The following is a 27,224-nucleotide window of genomic DNA, read 5'->3' as shown; positions in this document are numbered from 1 at the left end:
CAAATCTACTTGTATGTTATTGAAACTATGTGAAGAAAAACATTCAGTGGAACAGCACCTTATAAAAGATTTAGCTTACTCTTGCCAGAGATTTTTCATCTTAGCAGGTTTTATGTCATGATGGGAACAGATGCCATTTGACTTTGTAATTCGAGTTTAATTGATTCACAGACTTATGGTGCCCTGCAGTGCCGTGGCTTCTCCAAGTAGGAGAGAATTGCTACTTTAGAAGATCTTTAGATTCTTTGATTAAAATTATGCTTATGTTTCATGCTGAAATTATAATTGCCTTTCTGATTTTTCCCAAGGACCTGCCCTTGGCCTGCTTTTCCTCTATTCACTCCCTTTTGTCAAGCACTTTCTTGGAATCATCCATCACCTCCTTTTAGAAAACTCTAAAGCATGTCCATTTCCTAGTTCATCCTGCATTTCTATCTGCTTGCTGGACATCTCCACTTTTATAATCCATAAGGACTAAAACTCAGAATGTCAAAAACAGAATCACTTTGTCTCCCTTTATCCTACTACGCCATTCTTCTGTGATTATCATCTGCATCTTCGCAGTCACTAAGGCTGGAAAACTTCTGCTGTGATATCAGAATTCTGCCTTTCTCATGCTTCCCTATGAGTGATGGGGTTCTAGAATAGCATAATTGCTAAGAGTACCAGTTTTGAAGAGAGATGACCTGGTTCAAATCTCAGCTCCCCCGGGCCCCCACTGTGTGGTCTTGGGCCTCAGTTACCTTTCTCTGAAATAGAGCCCCAGCTCTTCTCTTAGGCTTGTCATGAAGATAAGATTAAATAATGTATGTGGAGTTCTTGGCACTGAGTAACCACCTAATAAATGAGAATGATTATCTTAGTTGAGTTCCAAACTCCTCAGTATTTTTCTCAAAGCTCCATTCCCACTTGCACTAAGATCACTTGAACTTTCTTTGCCTCAACCATAACCTTTTGACTGATTCCCTTTTTTGTCATATTAACCTCCTATTTACCATACCTGTCTCTGGCTTCCCATTTTCTTCAGAAAAGCTTTCCATTTCTGATTTCCTATTGAATGAAATCAATATTCTTTAGTCTAGCATTCAAGAGAACTCACGATCTGGACCTATGTTCTTTTCCAAATTTATTTGCTATAGTTCTATTACCTGTAACTTAAATCCAAACAACTTTAAATGGCTACTTTCTTCTAACAATACTATGTAATTTCCCCATATTAATATTCACTCTTGCATGTTCTCTCTGTCAATAGCACCACACCCACGATGGAGCTCAAACAGTACTTTGTTCTTTATTTCCCTCATCATCTGGGAGTTTTTAGTCTTCACAATGATGTGGTATCAGTATTTTCTTTATTCAACAAAGGGATTTGAATATCAAGAATGATTATGTTGCCCATCTACTTAGTAATATAAGATCTGGGACTCAAATCTAGAGCTTATGAATTCAAATCCAGATTCTTTCATTTTTTCATTCTTGCCCCATATGAACAAAGTGACAACCCTGTGTATTATCCCTCTGAAAATCCACTCCTACTATGATCAATGCTATTTTTAAATAAAATAGTAAGTTCAATTTTTCAGGGCTGATTATCAACCTTTTACATGGTGCTCACGCTATCCCTGAGAAGGAGTAATGGCTCCTCTACAGATTTCTCACCCGACTGCAACAAGCCTGGCATGTAGAATCCATGCTGCCAACTTGCACTGAGGAATTGTGTCGTTCCTCTATAATTTGTTTACTTTCTCCCTGGAGTCTATTTTCTCCGGATGATTTTAGTACTGAAAAGAAGACAGAGGCAGCAGCAGGCATATGAATGTTTGCCGATAAATGCTGCTTTATTGTTCTGTGACACAAAAAATAATACATGACAGAGAGCTGCATCTTGCAATACTATGAAAAGAATCATTCTTTTTTTTAAAAGTAAAGAATATTGAGAAATACAAAAATACTAATGTAGGGCTTCTTAGTCTGGGTGAAACAGACAATAATTTCCTAATGAATTTGATCTACTGTATTTAAAATTATTTACTCTATTTGGTTGCCAAAAGAGCTGAAGTGTGAAATAAAACTGTATTTATACATTTTTTCTCTCTGTTCTACATGTAGAAAAAAATTAATTCATATTAACTTTATATAAATCATATATACACACACATATATATATATATATATATATATATATATATATATATAAAATGTATTTATTACCACAGAAAGGATCTAATCAAAATTAAGTGTAAAATTGAGCATGGTAAATTAATAATTTGGGAATCTCAAAAATGAGGACAAAAAATGCTTCACAAACCTGTGCATTAAAATAACTGTAAAGGACAGAACATGACAAAATTGCGAAAGACTGGGGGGAAAATCAGCCTGAAAGTAAACCTATTAGCAAACAGTTCTCGAAGTAGGAGATATGTAGAACTGAATTTAAAATCACAGTTAGTGGGAAACACTTATTTTGCTCCTGAGAGGACCCAGAATTGCCAAAATTGAAAAAGTCTTACTGGAAAACTCAGAGCTTCCTCCACCTCTGTCTCCCAGCTTACAGTCTTAGAATAATCAGAGAACTGAACAACCATCCCTCTTCTTCATTTTCATTCAGTACGAACAATATCATTTTCTCTACTTTCACCCATTTCACATCCATCAAAATCTCTACATAGGTGTTCATCTTTAGATTGCAACATACATACGCTCACACGCACACATTAGAAATTAAATGTAGATTTGTGGTGTTACTCCTATTTGGAAGGGATGAGGGACAGGAAATGTTGATTTTTAAAGGAAGTTTCATAGTTTGGAAAGAATAAGAGAAATATAACTGATAATAGTATTTGATGGGAAATGTAGTTTTTGTTTGTGCAAATTGGGCAGTTTTTTAGTGACCAAATCTATCAGAAAAGAACTTTGCTGAAACAAGCAAAAGTAATCTTGAAGTCTGTTTAATAGCACTGGTTTTGAAGTGCATCCTATCATTAAATTTTCTATATTTTTAAGGTGAATTGGGACTAATGCCCATATACAAGTTAACAGTGACCAAGGCTTAAGGGAAGCCCAATTCTTCACTTGATGGAAAACATGAGTCTGGGATAGACCTCAGACTGTTCAACAATCAGTAAACAAATAATCCAAAATGAGACATATGAAAAATACTTCAGCACAAGGAAACGTTTAATATTATCCTCAATAGCTCAAAGAATAAAAATGCTAAATTATTTTTCAGTAAGAAACCAAAGAAAAAAATAGAATTTGTTTTATAGTCTCAATACAATGCAATTGTACATGAAGCACAAATACTACTTGCTTAGAACTGTGCCTGGAACATAGTAAGTATTCAGCAATTTGTAACTATTGTTACTAGAGAGAGACAAAGTATTATATGATGTGAAAAGGGTCAATCCATCATGAAAGTGTGACTATCATGCTTCCCTGGTGGTGCAGTGATTAAGAATCCACCTGCCAATGCAGGGGACACGGGTTCAAGCTCTGGTCCAGGAAGATCCCACATGCCGCAGAGCAACTAATCCCATGCGCCACAACTACTTAGCCCGTGCTCTAGAGCCCACTAGCCACAACTACTGAAGCCCTTGAGCCTAGAGCCCGTGCTCTGCAACAAGAGAAGCCACCGCAATGAGAAGCCCGTGCACCACAACGAAGAGTAGCCCCCAACTAGAGAAAGCCCACACACAGCAACGAAGACCCAATGCAGACAAAAATAAATAAATTAATTAAAAAAGAAAAAAAGAAAGTATGGCTATCATGAGCATATGTACACCTAACAGAACCCAAAATATATGAAGCAAAAACTTATAGAATTAAAAAGGGTGAATACACAATGCAATTATAATACTTGAAAACTTCAATACCCCACATTTAGTAATGGAATAAGTGCTAATGGTTCCAAAAAGATACATGAAGCAACTTATCTGGCAATGGGAAACTGAGTTAATAAAGTAAAAGCTACTCATGACTTCCTGTTCTGAGAGAAACAATACTAGCTTTGATTAAGGATGAGTTTAGTGGTTAAATCCACTGAGAAAGAAACCACACACTACAAAATGTTGACTAGGGAGGGAATCTCTTTCCTCTAATATTATGATACCATTTGAAGAGAGCCACACTAGTGAAACAATTTTTACCCTTTTTCTCTTTTATTCACTCCTTCCCAGTGGTGAATTTGAGGAGATGTGTTAGACATAACATTGCCCTCCAAACATGTCCACATTCTAATCCCTGGAAACTGTGAGTATGCTTCAAAAGGCACTTTTCAGATATGATGAAGGATCTTGAGATTGCAAGACCATACTGGATGATCCGGGTGAGTTTAATGTAATCACGAGAGTCTTCATAAAAGGCACGCAAGAGGTGTCAGAGGGAGAAGACAATGTAACAACAGAGGTAGAGGATGGAGTGATGAACTTCTGAAGATGAAGGGGGAGGGCCATGAGCTAAAGCATGCAGGTGGCTTGCAGAAGCTAGAAAAAGCAAGGACATGTATCCTCCCTAGAGCTCCACAAAGAACGCAGCCTTGCCAACACCTTGATTCTAGGACCTCTGAACTCCAGAACTGTAAGATAACAAATAGGTGATGTGTTAAGCTAATAAGTTTGTGGTGATTTTTACAGAAAAAATAAACTGATACAGGAAGATTGTATCAATGTTATGTTTGTCCCCTCCCTCCTTTCTCCTTGCTCTTTTTTTTTTTTTCTTTTGTGATCTGACTTCCTGCAGAGGACACATGTTCTGTTCTGTTTTTTTATAACATATTTTACAGGCAGATACCCTGGAAATCATTGATTTTTAACCCCCCAGGGACAGTGACTAGATAAGTGTGTCCAATTTAGGGTTAAAATATTATCAACCCTCCTTGGCTAACAGAATTCATGCCCATGTTCTTCAACATAGGCATTATAAATAACACATTGATTTTTGTCCACTTGACTCCAACATCTGTTTCTCACTTTGTTTCCAATTCAGAAATGTGAAAAAATGATGCCATATATTTTAGCTCTCTCAAATTCCTGCAAATAACCTCATTGCTTAGCTAAATGTTAACATAGTTGGTGACCTTGAGCAAGTCACTCAAACTATCTGTATCTCTGTCCTTATCTCTAAAATGTGACTAATAATACTTGCATCTTAGGGTTGTTACAAGGATTAAATACATTAATGTTTGTAAAGTGCTTAAATTAGTGCTTGCCATAGAGTAAGTACTCTATCAATGTTGACTAGCTCCTCTTTTTTTTTTCTTTTAACATCCTTATTGGAGTATAATTGCTTTACATTGTTGTATCAGTTTCTGCTGTATAACAAAGTGAATCAGCTATACGTATACATATATCCCCATATCCCCTCCCTCTTGCGTGTCCCTCCCACCCTCACTATTCCACCCCTCTGCGTGGACACAAAGCAATGAGCTGGTCTCCCTGTGCTATGCAGCTGCTTCCCACGAGCTGTCTATTTTACATTTGGTAGTGTATATATGTCCATGCCACTCTCTCACTTTGTCCCAGCTCCTCTTTTAGACTATAAACTCTCACAGAGCTTCTTTAATAACTTTTACAGGCTTATAACATATGAACTAAGTACTCAGTAAACAAGACTGAAAAGATGATTCCCTTTAGCACCAAATATTTCTACATAGCTAAATCTCTCAGAAATGCTTTTCTTTTATAAAATGTTTCAAATAGATCTTTTCCCACCTGCCAATTCAGCTCACTTGAGTGGAAAAGGACATTCAAAAAGTATCAAGCCTGAAGGAATATTATCCAATTTTTGTTTTCACTATCATAAATGCTCAGTCTGACTTAAAAATAATGATTCACTGGAAAAATGGTCACTTTTAGCTTTGAGTACATGGGGGAAAAAAGCTGGAAAAAAACGCTAAAGCTAGTTAAGAAATCACACCAGGAGAAAATATTTTGGAAAGAGAACAAACCAAGGTTTTCAGATACCCATGAGCTCATCTATGTTCTAAAATATTAAATAATACATTTTAAAAATCAGTTGTCTGCTTATATGATAAAAATGTTTATTTTTCTTATATTTACTGACATATCAATTTGAAAATTATGAGGTGGAGGTAATATCTTAATCACTGGAATTATGATTTTAAAGTATTCTTGAACACAGTGTGACAAATAGAATGTTTATGTCTAATAAATCTGGCTAAAACTGTTCAAGAGCAGATTGCCTCAAAACAGTGTAATTGCTCTGGGTGTCTGTCTCTGCATATAAATCACAGATGATTATCAACCTTCTTTGTCCTTGTCATGCTGACACTACTGATAGCATAATATTAGCATACACGTTCTAGGTCTTGGGGTTGCTTGGGATGAGTTACAAAACTGGAAGGACCTCACAGGGTCATCCTAAGTACAGCTGTTCTTTTATTTTGTGTATAGCCCTTGCCTTAGGAAAAAGCTTTCCAAACGACTTCTATTTCTCCTGTTTGATAGAAGGTCAGGAAATAAGCAGTGTTCTCTCCACATATCTATAAACAGAACTTCGGATCCTGTTTCACAACTAAGAATTTAAATTATCTTGACAGATTTTTAAAAATAAGTTTAGGAATTTAGTTTGTTAGATAGTCTAGAAATGATGCCATTATCTGGTGATTGTTTTCTATAATCTTTTTCAGATTTTATTTCAATACAACAAATTTTAAGGGACTGGCTTCCAAAGTGGTATAGTACCAGTATTTACTAAAGCAGAAATCAAACTAAGATCCTCAAGTTGAAGGATTTTCTCACTGATGCAAAGTAACAAAACAATCTAACAATGCTGATGACAGTTGACTGACATGCCTCTATATTTTGCCAACTGAAGTGAACTGTGGTAGATGGGATGAATTAAAGATAAATGGCAATCTACTTCCTCTGTTGGATGACTCAAATTCTCTTCCTCATTTTTGAGCATTTGCAAAATACATTAGAACATCTTTTTTCTTCATTTTCTCACCTATCACCCTCACTCACACATCTAATATTTGAGAATTGCAGCAATTCCCAATGTATCTGTGAAGTCTAGTGTTGTGTCAATATCCATATGATAAACTGGACAGGTGACTTGTGAGCAGTTATCTGAAGAATATAAGGCAGAATATCTCTTTGTTGAAATAAACATGCACTTACTTCTGGTGAGTTCTACTCTGGTTAAAATTGTTATGTTTAACTGATGGTAAGAAATATATAGTGACTTAAATGAGGTATGTTATCTTAAGTAATATTTTTCCTTATTTGGCTCTACTTTTCTTTCTGTTAAACATACTTTTGAAATAAAGACTCAGGCCCTTTCACTTTAAGTCAGTTTGCTGACGCTGGTGTTAAGAGATTTTCAAACTTGTTATACTCCTCCAAAGTCTTTTTATACTTTGCATTTAACTGGCATGAAGTAGCTTATTAATAAACTTCAGAGGCACAGCAAATGTATCAAACTTTCATTTCAATCAAGATGTATTTACTCACTAGAATCAGGAAGAGATCCTGAAAGTAGGTCTTCTGTATAGTTGGGAAGTTTCTTTCAGATATCATTTCACTGTTTAAATCTAGCAGTTTTGCACAACAAATCCTGCTCTTGCTGTAACTGGCTTAGATTATGAAGGAGTTATATAGAAAGTGTTGGAAATCTTTTTTTTAACCACAGTTGAACTGAACATTCCAAATTTCTGCATTTATAAGACTGGGCAAAAAAATAATACGAGCTAGTTTACTCGCTAATTCAATAGTCAGAGTGGATGTGTATAACTGTAGAATTTGCATATTAGAAACCTCCTCATTTTCATACACTAACTCCAATTCACCCAGACTGTGATTTCTAATTCAAAGTCTTCTTCTTCACCCTAATGTCTGCCACCTTATTGCCATGTATGTCCCAATCAGATGGTAGTTCCAACATTTTAGACTCTTTAAGACCCTTGACAGCTTTTCTTCAATATATTTGGGGTGGCATGGCACAACTCAAACCTTAGCATCATCAAGATTAACTAATCTCACTTTGTGACAGAGCCTCTCCCAACTCTCTTTTCTGTGTATTTAATATAGCTACTCTTTCATGTTATTGAGCTCCTTGGTCCCCTAATCTACCTCTTTCCTCAGTCTAATGCCCATTCCTTTTTATAAGCCCATTTTCTTCCTGCTAGCTTTCACATATTGACCAATGCATCTGAAAATTATCAAACCTGAAATAGACAATCTACACTTCAATTTCCACACACTGATAAATCTCAAATCTATCCCTTTATCAAACTACACCCATGAGTTCCAGACCTATATTTTCATTTACCTACTGAACTGTCCCACCTTATGTTTCATAGATATCTAGAAATCAATATATTCAAAATGTTTCCCCTCCATACCTCCTTCTTCTCGTATATTTCCACCTTTGGTTAATGGAAGGAACCATTCCCAGCTGTAAATGACAGTGAAGTATTGCCTATCACAGTAAGCCCTTATTAAAGAAATGGAATTTTGAAGTCTCTGTTTATGCTTCTATGTGTAGTCCATTCCATTTCAATCCTCTATTCAAGCTCTTTTAATACTTGTGTTATTATACAAATATTCTGAAATGTATGTCATCATATATTTCCAATGAATAATAACAATAATTTTAGAGCAATTTAATATTATGTATGTCTTAGAAATAAGAATAAGGAATTGCTTTAAACAAGAAAGTCAGTTATATTAAGGAGTCTCCCAAATCTTTAACATCTACTTGATTTTATATAACATATTTACCAAGATATTATTTACATTTTTTTCTTTTCTAATATAATTTTAGATGAGAGGCTTTAACCTGAAATACATTCATTTTCTAGAAAAAGCATATATTAGTTTTGATAAACCAGTCTGTGACATATTCAGAATTTTAAATAACAAATAATAAATAATTTTTCCAAGCAAACTGTAAAAAATACATCCCTCAAATCTCATTTTCCTTGTGTAAGATTAGTCTTCTAAGATGAGAGATAATACTCCTCCCTAAAATAATCATTTTCTAATTTTGGTTCACTTCATATTTTGATTAATAGTCTCATAAGTGAAAAAGAATTGTTGAAAAGAATCAGCCTTACTTTTTAAAAAGTCATACAATTAATGTATATACCAAATATAATTATTAATTGCTATCATATCAAACTTAGAAAATCTTTTAATTCTCATTCTGTTAATAGAGATACAGAAATATGAATCTCAAGCACTTTATATTTTTGCTTTTTAATTTTCCTTACCTTCTGTAACTTTACTATCCTTCACAGTTTTGTGAAAGAACTGTATCCCTAAATCATTTTTCAGGTAATTTATTTCTAATAAAAAGATGCATAGCTATCATTAAAGAATAGCTTAAAGGTACGCTAACTCAGAACATGAGTAGTAAAGTTAAAGGCAGTAATATTTGTTAATTTCCATATATATGTTAGACACATAGCGCTTAAGACACATGACTGTGATCCCTTTTAGTTCTTGAATTTTGTCATTCATTGAAACAACCGAACACATTTTTGTGCAACACTTTTTAACATACTAGAAATAGCCTATTTTCTTTCCATGATGGATGCTTTCCTTCAAATATAATTTCTGAGCTCCAAACAGGAAACATAATGTTGCCCTGGATGTTACCTTGTGTTCTAGAAACAGAAAATGATGCTATATCCATGTCCAGAAATGGTACAGGTTTATGACTACCATTTAAGGATCCTTTATTCAATGAGTCAGCTGGTTCTGCTGTTCACTAGCTGGGTGGCCTTAGGCAAGTTGCTTAACATCTTGATATAAAATTGGGATAGAACAAGAAACAAGATGGCAAAGTAGGGAATTTGGGATTAACAGATACACACTACTATATATAAAATAGATAAACAAGGACCTACTGTATAGCACAGGGAACTACATTCAATATCTTATAATAACCTATAATGGAAAAGAATCTAAAAAAGAATACATATATATTATATAACTATATATATATAATATATATACACTATTATATATATTTAAAATATATAACTAAATCACTTTGCTATATACCTAAAACGTAAATCATCTATATATCAATAAAAAATTAAAAATGAAACCAGCAACAAAAAAATGATCAAACGAGACAACTGAAATAGCAAAAAAAAAAAAAAAAAGGCAAACTAGGAGGATGTGTAACTCACCTCCCCCCATGAACACATCAAAAATACATCAATATGTGGAACAATTTTCACTGAAAACTAATTGGAAACTGGCAGGAAGACTCAAGTACATTCAAGGTTGTAAGAAAGATCCAAAAGGAATCAGGTAGGAAGAGAAAAGAAGCAATCAGGTAAGGACCTGTGCCCCTGGGGCAGGACTCTGAGGAAAAGGGAGAAACATGGGTGGAGTCCACCCTGGGGAGCGAGCAATCCAAGCCACATATTGGGTACCCCAGTCCTTGGGTCCAACACAGAGAAGACAAGCCCACTTTGCTGGTCGGGCAGCCGTGCGGACTAACAGGAGGGCTACGGGAAGCAAGGACTCCGCTTGTGAGGAGCACATAAGTGCTGAGTTGCTCCTGAGACAGGGCGAAGTGGGCAGATGGAGGACTACCCCAGTGGCTGCCAGTTTCTCATGACCACAACAGCATGAGCCTGAGCCTGAGCTGAGTGAATGTTCCAGCCCTGCTTACTTCCACTTGCAGCTCCCCACTGGAGTGAGGGCTGCCACAACCAAGGAGAGAGTTCAGCCACGGGACACAGAAATGACTCAGACCCAGAGCTGCATCTGAGTGCAGCAAGGGCGGCCATTGCTGGCTCTTACACAGGCAGCACATTATGGGAGGTCCCTATCTCTGACGGCCGCTGGACCGCCACAGCTCACACCCTGATACACACCAAGAGATCACACTGGCCCTGCAAAAGAGCCTCACATGAGAAGGGGTTGCCATTCCTGGAGCTCAGACTAGAAGCATATTGGAGACAGACTGGACCTCTATCTGTGGCCAGCCCACATCAGCCCATGCACTGTCACGAGCCAAGAGCCTGTACAGGCTTCAGCGTTGCTCCCCTCTGGGTCAAGGGTGCTGGTGCTGGGAGAGGGGAGAGCACAAACTTGAAGGGAACAGAGTTAGCTCAGACCCAAAGCTCAGGGCTTCTGCTCCAGCAACTTGGGATCTGACCCCTCCCTCAATAGGAGGGTGGCAGCCCCTGAGCAGAGTGGAAGACCCTCCTCACACCTGGCTCAGGCCATAGCCCGTCCATCTCCAGCCCCACTTCCTAGCAAGGTGATAGCTGCCAGCACACCCTGAGGAAAGACACGACTTCTGTTCGATCAAATCCAAAAAGCCACTGGGCACATGCAGATTGTATAGGGATGCTCTCACATAATGATGTCCCTTCAAGACCGTAATAGGTAACTATTTCACCTACATTTATAGAGACAGAGAAAGTTAAGCAAAATGAAAAGACAGAGGAACTGGTCTCAATTGAGAGTGAGACAACAGGAGAAGAATGAGAGAGAGAAGGGGGTGGAAAATATATTTTATTAAATTATGACTGAAAATTTCCCAAATCTGAAGAAGGAAACAGATATCCAGGTACAGAAAGCACAGAGGGTCCCAAACAAGATGAACCCAAACAGACCCACACAAAGGCACATCATAATTAAAATGGCAAAGCTTAAAGATAAAGAGACAATTCTAAAGGCAGCAAGAGAAAAACAAAGGGGCATATACAAAGGAACCCCCATACGGATATCAGTTGACTTTTCTGCAGAAACTTTGCAGACCAGAAAGGAGTGGTTTGTTATATTCAAAGTGCTGAAAGGGAAAAACCTGCAACCTAGGATATTCTACCCAGCAAGATTATCATTTAGAATAGAAAGAGAGACAACTTCTCAGACATATATATGTATATACACACGATGGAGTATTACTTAGCTGTAAAAAATAATGAAATTCTGCCATTTGCAACAACATGGATGGACCTAGAGAGTATTATGCTTAGTGAAAGGAATCAGAGAAAAATACTGTATGTTATCACTTATATGTGGAAAGAAACAACAAATTTGTGTAACTAAACAGAAACAGACTCACAGATATACAAAACAAACTAGTGGCTGCCAGTGGAGAGAGGAAAGGGGGAAGTTAGGGTAGGGGATTAAAAAGATACAAACTACTATGTATAAATTAAATAAGCAACAAGGATGTATTTTACAGTACAGTGAAATATAGCTATTATTTTGTAATAACTTTATTTTTTTAAATAAATTTATTTATTTATTTTTGGCTGTGTTGAGTCTTCATTGCTGCGCGCGGGCTTTCTCTAGTTGCAGCGAGCAGGGGCTACTCTTCATTGCAGTGTGTGGGCTTCTCACTGCAGTGGCTTCTCTTGTTGCAGAGCACAGGCTCTAGGTATGTGGGCTTCAGTAGTTGTGGCATGCAGGCTAAGTAGTTGTGGCTTGCGGGCTCTAGAGTGCAGGCTCAGTAGTTGTGGCACACGGGCTTAGTTGCTCCGTGGCACATGGGGTCTTCCCAGACCAGGGATCGAACCTGTGTCCCCTGCATTGGCAAGCGGATTCTTAACCACTGCACCACCAGGGAAGTCCCTGTAATAACTTTAAGTGGAGTATAATCCATAAAATTACTGAATCACAAAAAATAAATATATTAATTAATTAATAAAAAGTAAATAAATTTGGGATAATAGTATCTATTTCATAGTCTTCATAAGGATTAATATTAATATGCTTATAATAGTGCAGAGCACACAATGGTCAATAAATATTAGTCAATATTAAGTAAAAAAATCTATATAAAGAAAACAAATGAACCATAGATGTAGTCCAACTTCCATAATTTCTCATTTGCCCAATTCTAAAAAGGAACTTTAAATTAGATGGTTCAGTTCAAAATGCTTCTTTCCAACATACACAACTTGTGAGTAATGACTCTATTCTTCATCTTTATTTCCCTAAGAACAAGCGTTCTTTATTCTTATCTAGCTTGCAGACAAACCAGTTAGGGATGAGGAGAAGGGAGATGGAACAATTTCCCACAGATCAAGCCAGGAATTATATTATCACAAGTTGTCTGTGAATGGGCTGTCTAAATTACCACAGGAAAGTTACAGCTCCGTTCATGGTTCTAGGTACAGATGGCAGCATGCTGAGGGGCTAAAAAAGAAGATTATATATCCCAAATTGTGGCATCAGTATTTAAAGCTAGGAGTGAAATACAGAGTGGGCAATGTAAGGCAGTTCAAGGCATGAATTTGTGGATCAGCAGGAATAAGACACCGGTGTCATTTAAGTCCCAACACATTTTACTCACTAAGCGCTAACTAAATTAACTCCTTTATTACCTTAGGCCTCAGTAAATTAAAGTCTGTATCTCCGATATGACAAATCACAAGGGAAGCTGAGCAAAGTTAAACCGTAAACTCTGCCACTGTCAAAGTAAAAAAAGAGGATCCAAGCAAAAGTGACAGCACAGTGCTTGGTAATGTTAAAGTAATTAATCAAGGAGGCCTTTAGAGTAATGCCCTGGTATCCCAGGTAAGCAAACCAAAACCTAAGCCAGAGGCAAAGCACTGGAATCTGAGAAAGTGAAACTTAAGAACAACCAATCACAAATAGTATTGTGTAACCACTTAAGCTATAGCCAATCAGATAATTGCCTTGCATAGCTTTGCTTCTGCATCTTCTGTATAAAAACCTTGATTCTACTCTTAGCAAATTTCAATAATACGGCATACTCTTATCAACTACAGTCACTGTGCTATACATTAGATTCTCCAAACTTCATCCTATAAGTGAAAATTTGTACCCTTTTACCAACCTCTCCGCATTTCTTCTATCTCCCAGCCCCTGGCTGCCACCTTTCTACATTCTGTTTCTAGGAATTCAGTGTTTTTCTAAGATTCCATAAATACGTGAGACCATTTGTCTTTCTCTGTATGAGAAATCCAAAAAAAAAAAAAAAAAAAACCTTGCAGCTAGCTCCTACTGTAAGTGGAGTGCTACTAATCACTTTTGGTTCTATGCCGCCCAACTGAAATCAACATTTGCTGAAGTAAACTCTTCAAAATTTTAATGTGCCAGGGACTTCCCTGGTGGTCCTGTGATAAAGAATCTGCTTTCCAATGCAGGGGATATGGGTTTGATCCCTGGTTGGGGAACTAAGATTCCACATGCCACGGGGCAACTAAGCCCATGCGCCACAACTACTGAGCTCCTGTACCTCAACTAGAGAGCCTGCGTGTCGCAAACTATAGAGCCCATGTGCGCCGGAGCCCGCGCACCACAACTACAGAGCCCACGCACCCAGGAGGCCGCGCGCCACAACTAGAGAGAGAAAACCCATGGGCCGCAACTAGAGAGAAGCCTGCCTACCGCAACTAGAGAGAGACCCGAGCAGACCATGCACGGTAATGAAAAGATCCTGCATGCCTCAACAAAGATCCTGTGTGCCACAACTAAGACCCGACACAGCCTAAATAAATAAGTAAGTAAGTCAAGGGTGATTTAAAAAAATTTTTTTTAATGTGCCTAGTTTATCTTTCAACAGTAACCACTAGTCATTCAATAATGATTATCTCTTGTTGTTATTAAAGCTGTTATGCTCAAAAGCTTTGCCCTTAAGAATACCAAAACACTACAGCTTTCCATTGGAAACAGGGAGGCTGACCCAGTAAAAAGTTAAATATATTTGTGATTTAGCTTCAAATATCAGTGGCAAAATTATTATTTCTCTCTTTCTTTCTTTGTGTATGTGTGAGTTCAGAGTCTAAATTCATTGAGAATATGCTCTCTATTCAAAACACTTTATAAAGTCAGTTTGGACTTGATCCAATGAAGCATTGCTAAATGTAGATGTTGCTTTTCAAAAATGAGTCTGATTTCTTCTACAAGTGAAATGTAGATAAGAGTCAGCATTATCAGGTGTGTATTAAGAGTGTGTTCTCCACTTATTTATGCCTGTTTAATTTTAAAACAATGTTTTCTATGTATGTGTGCGGCCAAGAATATTTCCATTAACACTCCAGTAAAGTAAATTGTATCATATATTGAAATGGATTTCAAGTTGACTAGATTTTGAACCTATTATTACAGCTTTGTTGAGATATAATTCACATGCCATGTAATTTACCCATTTAAATTGTATAATGCAGTGATTGTTAGTATATTCACAGATAAGCACAAATATAACCACAGTTAATTTCAGAACATCTTAATCACCTAAAGAAACAAAATCCATACCATGTAGCTACTACCCCTCTCTGCTTATCCTATCATACTGCCCAACCCTAAGCAACCACTAATCTACTCTGTGTCTCTACAGATTTGCCTCTTCCGGGCATTTTATATAAATGGAATCATATGATATGTGGGCTTCCATGACTGGATTCTTTCACTGAGCATAATCTATACAAAGTTCATCCACATTATACCATGTATCAGTGATCCATTGCTTTTTCATGGCCAAATTATATTCCATTGAATGGATCTACATTTTTTTTATATATTTATAAATTAATGGGTATTTAGGTTGTTTGCACCTTTTGGCTATTAGAAATAATGCTGCAGAAAACATTTATGTACAAGTTTGGGGTGGACATAAGTCTTTCTCTTGGGTATATGCAAAGGAATGGAATTGTTGGGTCATACAGTAACTTTATGTCTAACCATTTGAGTAGCTTCCGGACTGTTTGCCAAAGTGGTTGCACTATTTTATATTTCAGCCAACAGTGCCTGAGGGTTCCAATTTTTCTACACCCTCACTAACATTTATTATTTGAATTTTTGATTTTAGCCATCCTAGTGAGTGTGAAGTGGTATCTTATTATGAATTTGATTTGCACTTCTCTGTTGACTAATGATGTTGAGCATCTCTTCATATGCTCAGTGTCTTATTACAGACATTATAAGAGATATCTATTCAGATCCTTTGCTCACTTTTATATTGAATTGTCTTTTTAATAGTTAGTTGTTCGATGGAGAAATCAAAAGCTTTACAGACAAGCAAACGCTAAGAAAATTCAGCACCACCAAACCAGCTCTACAACAAATGCTAAAGGAACTTCTCTAAGTGGAAAACACAAGAGAAGAAAAGGACCTACAAAAACAAACACATAACAATTAAGAAAATGGTAATAGGAACATACACGTTGATAATTACCTTAAATGTGAATGGATTAAATGCTCCAACCAAAAGACATAGACTGGCTGAATGGATACAGAAACAAGACCCATATATATGCTGTCTACAAGAGACCCACTTCAGACCTAGGGACACATACAGACTGAAAGTGAGGGGATGGAAAAAGATATTCCATGAAAATGGAAATCAAAAGAAAGCTGGAGTAGCAATTCTCATATCAGAAAAAATAGACTTTAAAATAAAGACTATTACAAGAGACAAAGAAGGACACTACATAATGATCAAGGGATCAATCCAAGAAGAAGATGTAACAATTGTAAATATTTATGCACCCAACATAGGAGCACCTCAGTACATAGGCAAATGCTAACAGCCATAAAAAGGGAAATCGACAGTAACACAATCATAGTAGGGGACTTTAACACCCCACTTTCACCAATGGACAGATCATCCAAAATGAAAATAAATAAGGAAACACAAGCTTTAAATGATACATTAAAGAAGACGGACTTAATTGATATATATAGGACATTCCATCCAAAAAACAACAGAATACACTTTCTTCTCAAGTGCTCATGGAACATTCTCCAGGATAGATCATATCTTGGGTCACAAATAGTTAGTTGTAAGAGTTCTTCGTATATTCAAAGTGCAAGTCCTTTATCAGATATATGATTTGCAAATATTTTCTCCCATTCTGTGGGTGGTCTTTTAGTTTTCATAATAGTGTTCATTGAAGCAGAAAAGTTTTTAATTTTGATGAAGTCCACTTCTCTATTTTTTGTCCTTCTTCTTTAAGAACCAGTTGTTTATATAAGTTCAAAAGGATTTATTCTTATGTTTTCTTCTAAGAGTTGTATAATTTTAGCTCTCCCATTTGGGTCTCTGATATACTGTGAGTTAATTTTTGTATATGGCCTGAGGAGAAGCAGTCCAGTTTCATTCTTTGGCATGTGGTTATCCAGTTGTCCCATTACCATTTTTTAAAAGATTTTGTTCTCCATTGAATTGTATTAGACCCACAGACACATTTATTTCTGAGCTCTCTATTCTATTTCATTGATCTTTAAGTCTGTTTTTAATGCCAGTTCCACATTGGCAAGTATCACTGTTTTGATTTATATTTCTTTGCAGTAAGTTTTGAAATAGGAAAATGTGTCTTTTTCTATTTTCTTCTTTATCAAGATTGTTTTGACTATTCCAGTTCTCTTGTAATTCTATATGAGTTTTAAAACCAGATGATCAATTTCCATAATGAATCCAGCTGACTGGTTGGCTGGATTACCTTGGTGGAGTCTATATCTCCCTGCAGTATGAAACCTTTGATATTGTTTCTCAGGGGACACAGCCTTGGTTATGCCCACAGTCACCTTGGATAATACTGCCTTCAGCAAGACTCTTTCCTTAACCATACCCATCTGTTAAGCTCCACTAATTACTGGCTGGTTGTCTACTGTTGACAACAAGACTCTAGTACATAACTTGCTCACAGACCGATCCAATCAAACCTAGACTCCTTTAAAGAGATACTCCTATGGTTAGTGTTTGATATTTGTCTTCACCCAGAAAGGCTCTTCTCTGCTGTCTCTTTCCTCATTTATCTCTTGCAAATGAGCCTGCCAACAGCTTAGCTTATATCTTCAATGAATTCAATGAATCTATCTCATCCTTATCTTTCATGACAGTCTCCACTGTTTTTTGACTGCCCTGAGATTTAAACTTCTCCAAACTCTGTTGCAAATTAAGTCACTTCTTTTGAAAAGAGATTAAGAACTCTCTATAATATGGACTACTTCTTCCTTGGGCAAAAACTTTGGGCCATATCTCTAGTGCTAGGGGTGGGACAATAGTGTACTTCTCTCCAAGTGACCCCCAATTTAGGAACAGAACATTTTGTTTGAGTGGGAGGGCAACAGCCCCAGGTCTCTTTTGCTTCCCACTCCTGATATGGAATCCCTGCTTCACAAGTCAAGCAAGAGAGAACAAGGCCCTAGCATCTTCAGTGCTGTCATGTCCAAGGTAGAAACTTCATCTCACGAGTGGGGACCAAGTGGGAGAAAGCACCCTCCAATCTCACTGTTCCACATTCCCAGAATTCAACCTCAATAACAAGTAGCTGGGGACAGGATGAGAAATTTTGATGTCCAGCTTCTGGGAAAATATCCCTCTAACTAGGAGTTATAGGTGGTAAGGGGGCCTTGTGTTTTTGGCTGTACCAGCCTGGAGCTGGAGTTTCACCTCACTGATCTGAGAGAGGGGAGAGATGGAGTATGTCTTGGTTCAACAGTCACAGACCTAATTGTTCTTACCAAGTTTTAGCAGATTTTCTTGAACAGAAGTTTCTTTGTTTGCTGTATACCCTTAAGACCATTTCCAGAGATTTTAATGGTTGGTATTTTATTTTTAATAATTTTCTCCAGTTTTGCTGGAGGGCATGTCTACAGAGCTCCTCACTCTGTCATACTAGGAATCCTTTTAAGTTTTTGAGTTTTTTACTAACAGAAAGCCTATAAGGAACGCATTGAAAATATTGTTTGCAAATTGAGGTATTATACAACAAAATACTGTAAAAAAAAAAAGTGATTTAGATACCTTTTTCTATCAAAAAAATCTTAATCTTAAAATTGTTAAATTTTCCTTGTCTATTTAACTTTAATATCATAACTGAACATGATCCAAGAGATGTTCTGTCATGTTTGTTGTATATTATTTAACAGCATGAAGTAGTAGCTATTAAGTTTTGAATATACTACTACTACTCAATATCAAATTACATATCAATGCTCTTCATAAAAATGCATTACCTGGATACTTTAAAATAAAATAAGTCCCTGCTCTCTACCTCCTTTTTAAAAACAATCTACCTAGTTCAGCATTTCCCAAACTGAAATCCTGTTATGGTCACTGAACAATTTCCAATGTTTCAAAATCAATTTAGCTACCTAAAAACAGCATCAGGTTACTTTGCTTTGGGATAAAAATGATTTTAATTAAACTTACATGTAGAAGTTATCACATACTGAAAGATCTGCTTAGTCATTAAGAGTGTTACTCAAATTTCCAAAATTCATTGTGTGTGGTAGGGAACAGTAAGGAGAGAAATATTTGTCTGGTTTATCATCCTAATTTTCTCCAATTGTTTTTTCCTATTGTTAAAAAATATATATTTATACAATATGGAATACAGATTTTTTTTTACTTTATCTCCTGCCTTAATTTTGCAAAATACCTTGTTGTTTTTTTTTTTTTAAAGGTAATTTATTGAGAAATTTGGTCCTAAGTGGTCAAGAGAGGAGTAGGATTTTTTTTTTAATATAATCACTTTAAAATAAAATTTCTAGCACCATTGGCATTTCTTTTCAAAAAATACAGTATGGAGAAAAAGCTTAGCAAATGCTTCCTCTGAAGATGATTGCATTCTTTTTCCTACTGATTGTATATTTTAGTGAGAATTATATTAGCATTCTTTGAAAGAAAGTGACTGGGAGGATCTGAAATGATTAACTGATATAGTCTGGTGTCAAAAGGGGAATTGATATCAGATGATTTTGATTTTAAAATAATCTGAGTAGGGATTTCCCTAGTGGCGCAGTGGTTAAGAATCCGCCTGTCAATACAGGGGACACGGGTTCGAGCCCCAGTATGGGAAGATCCCACATGCTGCAGAGCAACTAAGCCTGTGCACCACAACTACTGAGCCTGCACTCTAGAGCCCACGAGCCACAACTTCTGAGCCCGCGTGCCACAACTACTGAAGCCCACACACCTAGAGCCCATGCTCCACAACAAGAGAAGCCACCGCAATGAGAAGCCCGCACACTGCAACGAAGAGTAGCCCCCGCTCGCTGCAACTAAAGAAAGTCAGTGCACAGCAATGAAAACCCAATGCAGCCAAAAATAAATAAGTAAATTTTTTAAAAATTAAAAAAAATAATAATCTGAAATAAGGAGATATTTATCAGCGTTGTGCTCCTAGGAATCCAGATGGGTCAAGTTTTGAAACTGAAACTGTGTTCTCCTAATCTATTTTAAGGGATATGTTTGGTGGCTTCACTTTTCTCCCTTTTTTACATAATAAATCATATTTTTTACATTTTCACTCTCATCTGTATTGATATTAAATTATTTATAATTAATTTTCATAGGAAAAATGATTGTTGATTACTATTTTCTTTCCTGTCCTGTCATCATTTTAAGTCATTTTACTATGTGGTACCGGACAACTTCTACATGTTTACTCAAGAAGAGCTTGCCTCTGAAGGATTTAGTTGTTCCTTAGTCTAAATTAATATCGAGAATTAGTATGGGAAATTACCTACAATTAATAAAATTCCTATTATTGTTGTATTTAATTAAGCCCTTACCATTTCTTGAAATAATGACCCTAACTTTGCTGCTATATGTATGTGTGTATATATATATCTCCATGGTGCACGTGTGCACACACACACACACACACACACACACACACTCACTCACATGTGGGCCCCATTTCCTCACATTTATAGAAAAGTTCCAAAGCCACGGAGCTGAAAAAAGTTACCATAATATCTTCAGAGTTCCCTGAAATTAAATATATCAGCTTTCAGGATTACTTTCTTTGATGTATGAACACCCCTGGAAATTTATATTAATATTAATATTCAGGTATTAAAATATTTGCTATCTTCAGTTACACCTGGTAAAACTATAATGACTGTCAATCATTTGGGGAGTGATATAATTCAGAGGAGATCCAGCATTCAAAGTGATGAATCTTTTCTCACCAAAGTAAGTAAAAACGTTTCAGTAGCAGCAAGCAAGGATTGCTGGAGTGTGTGAGCAGTCATTACAGTTGTTAACACTACAATGGCTTACAATTCATTTCAAATAGAAAGTTATTTTTTAAAAATAGTGTCTTCAGTTGTACTGGGTTCTTAATTGCAGGGCTTTCTCTTACATTCTCCTGCGTTCTAAGCACATCATGTGTCTGCATTTAGCCTAAATGTAGTACTTCCAAGATCATCATTTCTAAAATAAGCATGCACAAACCTCTGTGATCAGGGCTAGAGTGCACACTGATTTAAGGTAGGTAGTCTCCTCCGAAAGAACTTATATGACACTTAGGGAAACAGACTGTATATATCACAGTCTGTGAGAAAAAGGCAGTGCCAATAATAGTAACATTAATAATAAAAGCTGTCATTTGTGGTACATTCTAAATATTTCACAAAGAATATTTAATACAATTCAGTAACACATTTAAGTATACATTATAATACCCATTTTATAACTGAGAAAACCAGAGCTCAGAAAAATAAAAATAAGCTACTTAAATTCACACAGCTAATAAACTGCAGAACCTGGATGCAAATTCAGTATATTTCTCTCTGTATACACTGTCATTAAGAGCAGAGTTCTGGTTTCTCCACTCTTTGTTTTATAGTTCCTTTATTATTCTTGATAATATTCTTGCTTTTTTTAAAAAAAAATATAATGACACTGAGGCAAACAGTATAAAACATCTTCCAAATCTTTTCCTACATTCCCAATATGTGTTTTCACTTTCACATGATATGCTTCTTTCACATGTCACACACTTGCCTAATTTATTTTCCACTGAATACCAGTGACACCTTCTTCTTAGGACTCCTAACTAGTGAGATTGTAAGTCCATGTTAGAACATCAAGTTAAATAATTTATAACCAGTGATCAGAAGCCCTGAGCTCTCTTAAAACACGTGATCTTGTGTTCCAAGGTGTGTTGTAGAAAACAAAATTGTCATTTCCAATATAGTCCATCCCAGCACTACTGTTCTCCATCCCTGCTGCCTCTTCCATTAGCATCTTCCTTCACATTCCTACTGCCACCACCTCTTTCTGTCCATCATTATGTAAAACATGGATGGTGACAATTGCTATGCAACTAGATTCTATTCACTTCAAGTTTCTCCTCAATGCAATCCACCCTGCACACACTGCCTAGGTAGTCTTTCTAATGCGGTAACTTGAGGTGATCACCAACGTTCTGTGTCTCCACATTACCTCCAGCAGAAGGTCTCATCTCCATCACTTGGTAGCGGATAAAAATACAACTGTTCAATTAACATAAAAGAAAAACAAATGACTACTAAAAAAGCAGAGATGAGAGGGAGGAGAAAAAAACTTCTGGTTGGAATAAAAATTTGTGCCATGTTGCTGAAGCATAAGTAAAATTTAGCAAATAATCAAATGTACAAAGCATTTGACCAATATTTTTATAGACTGAATTGTATTCCCCACCCTAATTCATACTGGAGTCCTAACCTCTAGTGCCTCAGACTGTATTTCATGATAGGGTCTTTAAAGACATGATCAAGTTAAAATGGGGTCATTAGGATGGACCCTAATCCAGTATGACAGGTATATTTATGAGACAATGGGATTAGGACACAGAGATACACAGAGGTAAGACCATGTGAAGACACAAGGAAAAGATGCCTATCTACAAGCCAAGGAGCAAGGGCTGAGAAGAAACCAACCCTGACAACACCTTGATCTTGGACTTTTGGCTTCCAGAATTGTGAGAAATACATTTCTCTTTCAGCTACCCAGTCTGTGGTTTCTTGTTATGGCAGCCCTAACAAATTAATACTAATTTTCTTCTTGAATGAATTTATTATATAGAAGTACAAAAATGGGAGAAGACAACTGTGTTAATGACTGCCAATTGAGTACCAAGTGTAGAATTTTAAAAATAGAAAATACTCCAAATATGCTTTATTTGGAAATTAAAGAGATACATTAAGTTGCTGCCATAAATAGAAAGAAATGGAATATTTGGAAAGGGGTTCTTGTTAATGGAAAAAACAAGCTTCAGAATAATACGTAAAATATAAATCTTACATTACAATAATAAAACCCCTTCTAAAGTGATTTTGCTTATTTTATTGCATATCCTTTTGGATATCACAGTTTTTAACAGTGCCATAGCTTACAATTCACTTCAAAATAGAAAATTACTTTTTAAAAATAGTATTTTTCTGTTAAATTTGTTCTCTTTTTAGCTTCTAGAAAGTTTGTTTTTATTTGTTTTTGCTGGTTGTATGTTCTTGCTGGTTATATGTTTTTATCGTATATAATCTTTTAAGTGACCTTATATACGTTTTTCATTATTTTATAATCTTTTCCAAGTATTTTAATCCTCTACTCTTATGCTCTTAATTTTGACCAAGATTAACCTATTTTCCTTTTAATACTGAAATTACCCTGCTTTTTCTACTGGTAGGATGTTAATAAGAAAGTTGAACATAACCTGAGGAAAACTGGAAGTGCTTGTCTGTTTTATTGCGTCGTAAAACACTACGGGTGATTTCTGAGTTACTGGTGTAATCAAAAAGCGTTTAGTAACCTGCTTACTTCCTTGAGTCTAACTGCAGACTGTAAACTCCACGAGGACAAAGGCTCTGTCTCTACTACTCTATCTTTAGCACCACAAACAATGCTGGACATACCATTGGTTATATGAAGAAATAAATAAGTTTTGTAGATATTTTCCAAAATTTCCAAAACTTTTGCTAAGCAAATATTATATGCTCAAGACTAATACAGTTGATGTGGCAATATTTTAGAAGCAATTTTCATAATTTTAAGAGAGTGATTTGCTATCTCAATTGGAAGATATTTTTAATGGACATGAAAAACAACTGAAACACTTAACAGGAAAAAAGATGTCATTCAGGCTATAAATGCTGAAGGACCTTGCTATTTAAACTGTGGTCCATGGAGCAGCAATGCCAGCATTGCCTAGGAGGTTGTCAGAAATACAGCCTCGGGCTTTATCCCAGATCTACCGAAATGGAATCTGTATTTTCATAAGATACTCAGGTGACTCCTATGCACATTCATATTTAAGAAATACTCCTAACAGATATCAAATAATGTAGATATTCAAAATGGGCCAAAGAGAGTTAGGAAAGACCTGATACAGAAGGCACTGGTAAAGTCATGTAACTATATAATTGGAAGAATAATAGACATGTTCCCAAATTCTAAGAACTTTCTAAACATAAATGGAAATTGTACAAAATTGGTGGTTTTTCTTATATTCAATTTACATTGAACAGTTTATTTACATTTATTGAAAATAAAAGAAAAAGAATTATCCTGTTTCCATGCCTTTAATGCTTGACCCATCTCATCTATTCTAATAAGCTGAATACTCCCTTATCTGAAACTTTTAAATTGACGTGAACAGCAATTAGACATTATTTAGGATTGCATCAATTCAATGGTATAATTAGTTGATGTGAAATTAATGAAGAAGCAACAGAGACAATGTACGAGAGGACTGATGGCCTTAAGGTTGGCACAGGTAAGTTAGTAGCTCCAAGTCCTCTGAAACTATTAATTGCCTATTAATCTTTTATGAACATATACTAAATGCAGGTAGCACTAAGTTTCTATTTCTCCATTTGTTTGAGGCACTAAAATCGGAATCATTTTGAAAAGGCATAAAATATAGATGAAATCATAGTTCAGCGTAATTTTTCAACTGATCTTATTTTTTCTATATTCATATTATCTTCTAAAAGATTAAATAATTTTCACAAGTGACCTTAACACAGATAGCCATTTAAGAAACCTCTGCTCACAAGAAAGCTTTCGACAAAATTCAACAGCCATTTATGATAAAAACCCTCCAGAATGTAGGCATAGAGGGAACTGACCTCAACATAATAAAGACCATATATGACAAACCCACAGCCAACATTGCCCTCAATGGTGAAAAACTGAAACCATTTCCACTAAGATCAGGAACAAGACAAGGTTGCCCACTCTCACCACTATTATTCAACATAGTTTTGGAAGTTTCAGCCACAGCAATCACAGAAGAAAAATAAATAAAAGGAATCCAAATAGGAAAAGAAGTAAAGCTGTCACTGTTTGCAATGACATGATACTATACATAGAGAATCCTAAAGATGCCACCAGAAAACTACTAGAGCTAATCAATGAATTTGGTAAAGTAGCAGGAAACAAAATTAATGCACAGAAATCTCTTGCATTCCTATACACTAATGATGAAAAATCTGAAAGTGAAATTAAGAAAACACTCCAATTTACCATTGCAACAAAAAGAATAAAATATCTAGGAATAAACCTACCTAAGGAGACAAAAGACCTGTATGCAGAAAATTATAAGACACTGATGAAAGGAATTAAAGATGATACAAATAGATGGAGAGATATACCATGTTCTTGTATTGGAAGAATCAACATTGTGAAAATGACTATACTACCCAAAGCGATCTACAGATTCAATGCAATCCCTATCAAACTACCACTGGCATTTTTCAGAGAACTACAAAAAAATTCACAATTTGTATGGAAACACAAAAGACCCCGAATTGCCAAAGCAATCTTGAGAAAGAAAAACGGAGCTGGAGGAAACAGGCTCCCTGACTTCAGACTATACTACAAAGCTACAGTAATCAAGACAGTATGGTACTGGCACAAAAACAGAAAGATAGATCAATGGAACAGGATAGAAAGCCCAGAGATAAACCCACACACCTATGGTCACCTTATCTTTGATAAAGGAGGCAAGGATATATAATGGAGAAAAGACAGCCTCTTCAATAAGTGCTGCTGGGAAAACTGGACAGCTACATGTAAAAGAATGAAATTAGAACACTCCCTAACACCATACACAAAAATAAACTCAAAATGGTTTAAAGACCTAAATGTAACGTCAGACACTATAAAACTCTTAGAGGAAAACATAGGCAGAACACTCTATGACATAAATCACAGCAAGATCCTTTTTGACCCACCTCCTAGAGAAATGGAAATAAAAACAAAAATAAACAAATGAGACCTAATGAAACTTCAAAGCTTTGGCACAGCAAAGGAAACCATAAACAAGACCAAAAGACAACCCTCAGAATGGGAGAAAATATTTGCAAATGAAGCAACTGACAAAGGATTAATCTCCAAAATTTACAAGCAGCTCATGCAGCTCAATATCAAAAAAACAAACAACCCAATCCAAAAGTGGGTAGAAGACCTAAATAGACAATTCTCCAAAGAAGATATACAGAATGCCAACAAACACATGAAAGAATGCTCAACATCGTTAATCATTAGAGAAATGCAAATCAAAACTACAATGAGATATCATCTCACACCAGTCAGAATAGCCATCATCAAAAAATCTACAAACAATAAATGCTGGAGAGGGTGTGGAGAAAACGGAACCCCCTTGCACTGTTGTTGGGAATGTAAATTGATACAGCCACTATGGAGAACAGTATGGAGGTTCCTTAAAAAACTACAAATATAACTTACCATAAGACCAGGCAATCCCACTACTGGGCATATACCCTGAGAAAACCATAATTCAAAAAGAGGCATGTACCACAATGTTCATTGCAGCTCTATTTACAATAGTCAGGACATGGAAGCAATCTATGTGTCCATTAACAGATGAATGGATAAAGAAGATGTGGCACATATATGCAATGGAATATTACTCAGCCATAAAAAGAAATGAAACTGAGTTGTTTGTAGTGAGGTGGATGGACCTAGGAACAGTCATACAGAGTGAAGTAAGTCAGAAAGAGAAAAGCAAATACCGTATGCTAACACATATATATGGAATCTAAAAAAAAAAAAAATGGTCATGAAGAACCTAGAGGCAAGACGGGAATAAAGACGCAGACCTAATAGAGAATGGACTTGAGGACATGGGGAGGGGGAAGGGTAAGCTGGGACAAAGTGAGAGAGTGGCATGGACATATATACACTATCCAATGTAAAATAGCTAGCTAGTGGGAAGCAGGTGCATAGCACAGGGAGATCAGCTCAGTGCTCTGTGACCACCTAGAGGGGTGGGATAGGGAGGGTGGGAGGGAGGGAAATGCAAGAGGGAAGAGATATGGGGATACATGTATATGTATAACTGATTTACTTTGTTATAAAGCAGAAACTAACACACCATTGTAAAGTAATTATACTCCAATAAAGGTGTTAAAAAAAAAAGAAACCTCTGCTCACTAGTTTAAAGACAGTGTAAGGTGTTAAAAATAACTTAACCAATTGGTTAACTACAATTGATGCTATTTTAGCTACATATAGTGATGGCT

The sequence above is a fragment of the Tursiops truncatus genome, chromosome 14 (genome assembly GCF_011762595.2).
Source record: "Tursiops truncatus isolate mTurTru1 chromosome 14, mTurTru1.mat.Y, whole genome shotgun sequence".
Taxonomy (NCBI): domain Eukaryota; kingdom Metazoa; phylum Chordata; class Mammalia; order Artiodactyla; family Delphinidae; genus Tursiops; species Tursiops truncatus.
The sequence above is the reverse complement of the archived record's forward strand: the minus strand, read 5'-3'. Positions refer to the sequence as shown.